This window comes from Apteryx mantelli, chromosome 11 (genome assembly GCF_036417845.1).
Source record: "Apteryx mantelli isolate bAptMan1 chromosome 11, bAptMan1.hap1, whole genome shotgun sequence".
In the NCBI taxonomy this organism is placed as follows: domain Eukaryota; kingdom Metazoa; phylum Chordata; class Aves; order Apterygiformes; family Apterygidae; genus Apteryx; species Apteryx mantelli.
In genome coordinates, this window is record NC_089988.1 from 8,384,355 (window position 1) to 8,390,354 (window position 6,000).

The following is a 6,000-nucleotide window of genomic DNA, read 5'->3' on the forward strand; positions in this document are numbered from 1 at the left end:
GAGAAGAGGACTTTCTCCAGGGGAGTCAGTAAAATCCCAAAGACTCAGGGAAGAACCAGGAGCTTCCGAAACTGCAAGCGTGAACCTCAGCTGACACAAACCACCAAACTGTGAACAGCCCTGCCTCGCACCACAATGCTCCAAGGAGGGAACACAGTCACCAACAGTCCTCACCCAGGTCTCCCAGAAGGACACCGTGATGGCAGGCTGGGCTCTGGGAGCAGAGCACTGCTCTCTCCAGCCACCTCCAACCATGCTGAGCAGCAAAACACTGGGGCCACCACCTGGCTCCACCACAAGGCACCCCGCACTCTGACACGCTGCTATCCCTGCACCTCACAGAGGGTTGGAAGCCAACACGCGCCTCTGCATCAGCAACACACAGGCCAGAGCTCCACACATGGCAGCACACAGGGCACCCCAAGCACACCACAACACACAAAGCCCAACTCTCCATCCCCTCCATTCCCTTCTAGGCCTCCAAGGCCTTGCAACAGGCACTGCCTCTGAACATCCACTCACAGCCCGGGGCCTGCTCACTTCCCACCTCCAGGACACACAGAGCAAGTGCTCTCACAGCAGCTGATCAGGCCAGCCCTTGCCTCTCTCTTGTGCCTCAACTCCTCTGAACAAGAAATCTCTTTGAAAATGTGGCTGATACATTTTTTTTTTGGGGGGGGGGGGTGACACTCCTTCTGTCTCCTCCAACAGCCTTTGCGCCCATTCTCCAATGATTGCATATGTGGACAGAAAATCAGAGACCTCTAATGTGTTACAGTTCCAAATGTGTCAAAAAGCAGGTGCACACCTCAAAGACAGAGATAGCATTCAGACCTGGCAGGAAAATCTCACAAGCTCCCTGCTGGTTTGGCAGGGGCAAGTTCTAAAGCACACACACCCTAGCAATAAGAGATTACTAACACCACTGCTCACACCAGCACTAGATGAATTTAGCAGCCTCAAAAGTCTAGCTCGACTCCCTAGCTGACCAGGAGGAGGTTGCAAGCTTCTACTTAGCAACAAGTGGAAAGTCCAACTCCATGTCCACGTTCACCACAGAACATCATCCGCACATTAAACGTAGCAGTAGTAACTCATGATGACGGAGTGGAATAAAATGTGTGCCAGATGATGTGGAACATCTACTTCTGCTTGATTAATGAGTTGCATTTCTGTATTGCTGTGGAGCTCTGCAGGGCTCAATCCCTCCTCTGAGCACACGCAACAAACCCAGAAGTGACCTCACCACCATGCTCAGAGTGCAGCAAAACACCCATTACAGACCAGTTACTAACCCAAACTAAGATTAGGTTTTGCCTAGGGAGTCTCTACACGTAGACCATAAAACTTAGGATTTGGAAAAAGGCCTGCAAGCAACTATTGGCAACATTTTTGAAAAAGATGATTTCAAGGGAGGAGCAATTATGAGGCTGAAGACAGCAGGGCCTCATGCCCAGGCAGAGGGAGAAGCCTTCCCGCAACTCACAAGTCTGGTTCCTTCCCCAATGCTGAACAGACCAAGCAAATCCTCCACACATCCAGGACAATCAGCATTCTCCTGTTTTATGCCCTGACAACTGGAGACATGTGGAAGGACTCAGGCCAGGGCATCTCAGCTGGTGAAACCAGCAGAGCCACAATTCAGCAACTCTCCACCCTGACCTAGGAGCATGGAAATAACAACGGCAAGTGCAAGCACTGGCCGTTCATCCACTTTCAAGGCCCCTGACAAGCAAAACAGCTCCCACTTACAGAGCTGCTCTGCAAACACCCTTCAGGCTGCTGCCAGGGTCACAGGTCTCGGGGTGAAGCAAGAGACCTGGAGCAAAAACAATGGCTGAGGCATGGCGTGACATGCGGGGACAGCCTCTCTCAGAGCCACTCGGAAATGCTGTTTTCAGAAGAAAACAGACCACTGGGAAGGGCCCCTTGCGAGGACACCAGCAGCCTGCTCACACTTTGCCCAGCAGCTCCCAAACACAGCTCGGAGCAGCACCTGGGGGCTGCGGTGGCAGCAGCAGCTCAGGGAAACGCTTCCAAATGGCTCTCCAACCCCTGGCAGGGGCAAAGCTTCCTGCCCCCCAACCCCAGCAGCCGCCCCGGCCCAGCTGCTCGGGGCAGGCCGCCACGTCTGGCTGCAGGGCAGCTTCCCGCTCTGTCCCCGGTCGCTCTGTGCCGTGCTCACAGTCCCACCAGCCCCTGCTGCAGCTCCTGCAGGAAAGCAGCCCCAGGGCCAGCACTGCTGCCCCCTGCCCCGGCGGGAGGGCACCCGCCGGGAGCTGAAGGCAGCCCCACCAGCCCCACTCACACCCGCTCTTGCCCACTCCCTCCCTGAGGCTTGGCTCCTGCTCCATTTTCCCGGCTGGATTTCCACATGCCACACTCTGATTGGCTGACAGAGCCACCAGTCAAACCCTGCCCCACCCTCCTCCCCTTGCTGGCCAATAGGAGGGCAGCACTGGGGGTGATGCCATGGCAACACTGCAGCCCTGTGTGACCCCACGGGTGGCTCCTTCCCCTCCCCCACGGTGAGGCGCCATGTTGTGGGCGGCAGTGCAGGGCAGTGTGAAGCGTCGCAGGGCCTGGGGGCAGCGTGGCCCCATGCGGGAGGGCAGTGCGGGGCCGCAGGGCATGGCCACTGCCCCGCCGTGGCTGGGCTCTGCTGCAGGGACTTGTGGGGTGGCGATGGCACCCCCACCTGTTTCCAAGCTGCTCTCCCAAACATGCTGTCTTCTGGGTGCAGAGGTTTGACCTCAATTTGCAGGAGGACAGGGTCTGTGGCCATCTGAGGACAACACCTCTGAGCCCAAAACGTGCTCTGCCAAACTGGAAACATAAAAGGATCCAGGGGGAAGGAGCAGAGGTTCTCCCAAAGGAGCAGACACCTTGGGGTTATTGCAAGATGAAGGATCCATTCCCATATGGGCATTTCCAGCAGGCTCCTGAGAGCCCCACAGGAGCTGCAGGACACCCCAACCTCCAGGACGCAGGACCCCTTTCCTGCCAGAGCCAGATCCCAAAGGGGGACCCACTCCCAGGGAAACCTCGACCTGGATTGCCCCCTGCCTTTAGGGGATAGGGCTGGGGTTCAGGGCATCCCCATCCCCAGGACCCAGGAGTCCTGGCTGCCACAGTGTCCCCTGAGCCACGTGGGACCCTCAGGCAAGGCTCTTGAGGCAGCCCCCACCCTGTCCATTCACGCCCACAGCAAAGGACCCACAGCCATTTTGGGAATTAACAGTCTCTGTATGACACCTGGGGAAGGGGGTCCCAAAGCCCTTACCCTTGGTGGAGAGCCGCAGGAGCGATGGGAACAGGGAACTGTGGTGCGGGCTGATGGTCTCAGTCCAGCAGTTCTCCATCTCGCTTGCCCCCTTACTCTCAGCTCGCCTCTCCAGCCAGGGAAACAGGACACTCTTCCTGTCTCATAAGCCAGAACAGCTCTCCAACACGTCCCTGCTCCTCTGCCTGTCAGTGAGCAGCCCCAATGTGGCCCCACTGCCTCCTGTCCGCACCCCTTGCCATGGAGCAGCTCCAAAGGGCAGTGAAAGGGAACACGTGAGCAGTGTCCAGCAGCGCATGGTAGTGAGGACGCTCCTGTGGCACCGGGGAGACCTCCCTGTGATGTGGCATGTCCCACTGTGACCTCAGCTGGTGTCATCTGGGGGCTCATTAGGTCACCGCCATGGAGATGGCACAGACCAGGAGAGAGCAGAGAGATTTCCCCTCATGTCCTGGAAAGCAGCCACCTCCTTCACCCCAGTTATGTCCCAAAATTGCTGACAAATCCTTCTGGAACATCTCCAGACAGTGCCAAAGGCTGTGAAATATCTCCAGTGAGGCACCGGAGAGGCCACTTCTGCATTCCTGCACTGACAGGTCTCTGCACTGGGCAGAGCTGTGTAGTTACCTGGGGTTTTGGGGGTTACTTTGGGTGTTGGCATTTTTCAAAGATAGGAGAAATTAATGTGGGATGAAACAGCACAAAGCCTGGCCTTGCGCGGAGATGCTCTGGTGAGCCTCAAAACTGGTTTCTGCTGTGGGTTGCTCTTTTTGTAGAAGTAGGATATAGGACAGCGTGGGACCGGATGTAGCCTTCCTCCTTGAGGCACCAAAGCAGGTTCTTTGCTTTTAAAAGTCCTCAGCAAGGTTTCTTGGTCTGCAGTGCTTAAGATAGAGATGATACACCAGAAAAGAGCAAATGTGCCCTTAACACACATCCTCCGGAGGGCTTTATCTGGGACCCTGGTCCCTACTAGGCTCCAAAGCCATAGGCAAGGCCATGTAGTAAATTTGGGGAAGTTTTCCCATTTCCAATGACTTTTGCCCAGCTTCCCTTTGGACTGAGCCAGAGGAAAGCCGTTTCTCCTCTCTGGGACTCAGTGGATCCTTGGGCTTCTCAGCATGACCTCAAGGCAGCGCTTCTCCCCTGGGTACAGTCTCTGGCACCCTGGACCTGCCCTGGGACTGTAGCTCTCTTGGTGCTGTACAGCCCTGGCACCTGGATCACCCCACCACAGGCACCCCGGCTTTCCTGAGGGGGTTGTACAGACCTGGCTCCCTGGATGTCCCACTGTTTTGACCCTGGGCTTCTCAGGACATGCCCACACACTGTAGGGCTGCTGCCCAGGCTCCGGTGCAGAGCCTGGAAGGCAGTGCAATGCCTCAGGATCTGCATTTTGGCTCATTCAGAAATTTGTGAGGTGACCAGCTCCCAGCTCTGCAGCTGCTGAAGCTTGAGAACGTCCCTACAACCAACCTTCCTGCTCTTCCTCGTCTCTGCACAGTCCTGGGGCAAATCTTGCAGAAGGGAGGCTCCATCCCCCTTGAATGCTGTCAGAGATGGGGCTTTCCAAATCACTGCAAAAGGAAGGGCTCGTCTACCTCTTTGGGTTGCTCATTCAGCCTGTGGCACCCCCTCTGTGATGCTGTGAGCCCCAGCTCTGTATCCTGGTGTCTGCCCTATCTCTCCCCTGGCTCCTGGGTGTCTACCCAAAGTCTTCTCTACGCACTGGGGGCACGGCTTCAAATGAGAGAAGTGTTGCTTTAGAGAGCTCACTTGAAGCTGTGACATGTTGTGGAGCTGAAGACCTGATGGAGGCTAGTCTGGGACATCGCTGTGGCCCCACACTCCCTCTTGCTCCGTGCCCAAGCCCTAGGAAGGTCCCAGGAAGGAGAGCAGTGTCTCAAATTGTCAGGGCACCAAATAGGACAGTTCTTGTTGTCCTTGATGTGTAGAGGATTTGCTGGGTCTGTTCAGCGTTGGGGAAGGAACCAGACTTCCGAGTTGCAGGAAGGCTTCCCCCTCTGCCAGGGACATGAGGCGCTGCTGTCTTCAGCTCCATCATCGCTGCTCCCATGCAGTCCTCCTGTTAGGAAATGTTGCCCAGAATTACTTGCAGGCCTTTCTCCAATTCCTAAGTTTCACAGGCTAGCTGTAAATACTACATGGGCAGAAGCTGATCTTTTCTTGGGGCAGTAACAGGTCCGTAATGGGTGTTTTGCTGCACTATGATCATTGTGAGGCCATGGGGTGAGTCAGGGAGGCCGTTCAGGAGCTGGCTGAGCCTTGGGGGAGGCAGGGGGTAGCTGCAGGTGGCAGCAGCTGCATGGCCAGGGTGTGGGCAGGGAGGTCACGGCTGTCTGCAAGAGCTGTGCCAGGAAATCCCCAGTGTCAAATCAGTTCTGTGTCAGCAGCTGACAGGCCAGCAGGAGGCAGGTGGCTCGGCTGGTGATTCTGAAGTCACTTCTGCTTCTCTGGAGATATTCAAAACACACCTGCATGCAATCCTGTAAAACGTGCTCTAGGTGTTCCTGCTTGAGCAGGGGCGGTTGGACTTAGACGATCTCCAGAGGTCCTTTCCAACCTCAGCCATTCTGTGATTCTGTGATTCTGTGGGAGCTGCCCTCTTCCTGACCCACCCTGGTGTGGCCAGCTTCACCTCAGCCCATTCCTGAACGGCTCCGGTGCAGCCCTGGAGGGAGCTGGAGCTGCCTCGG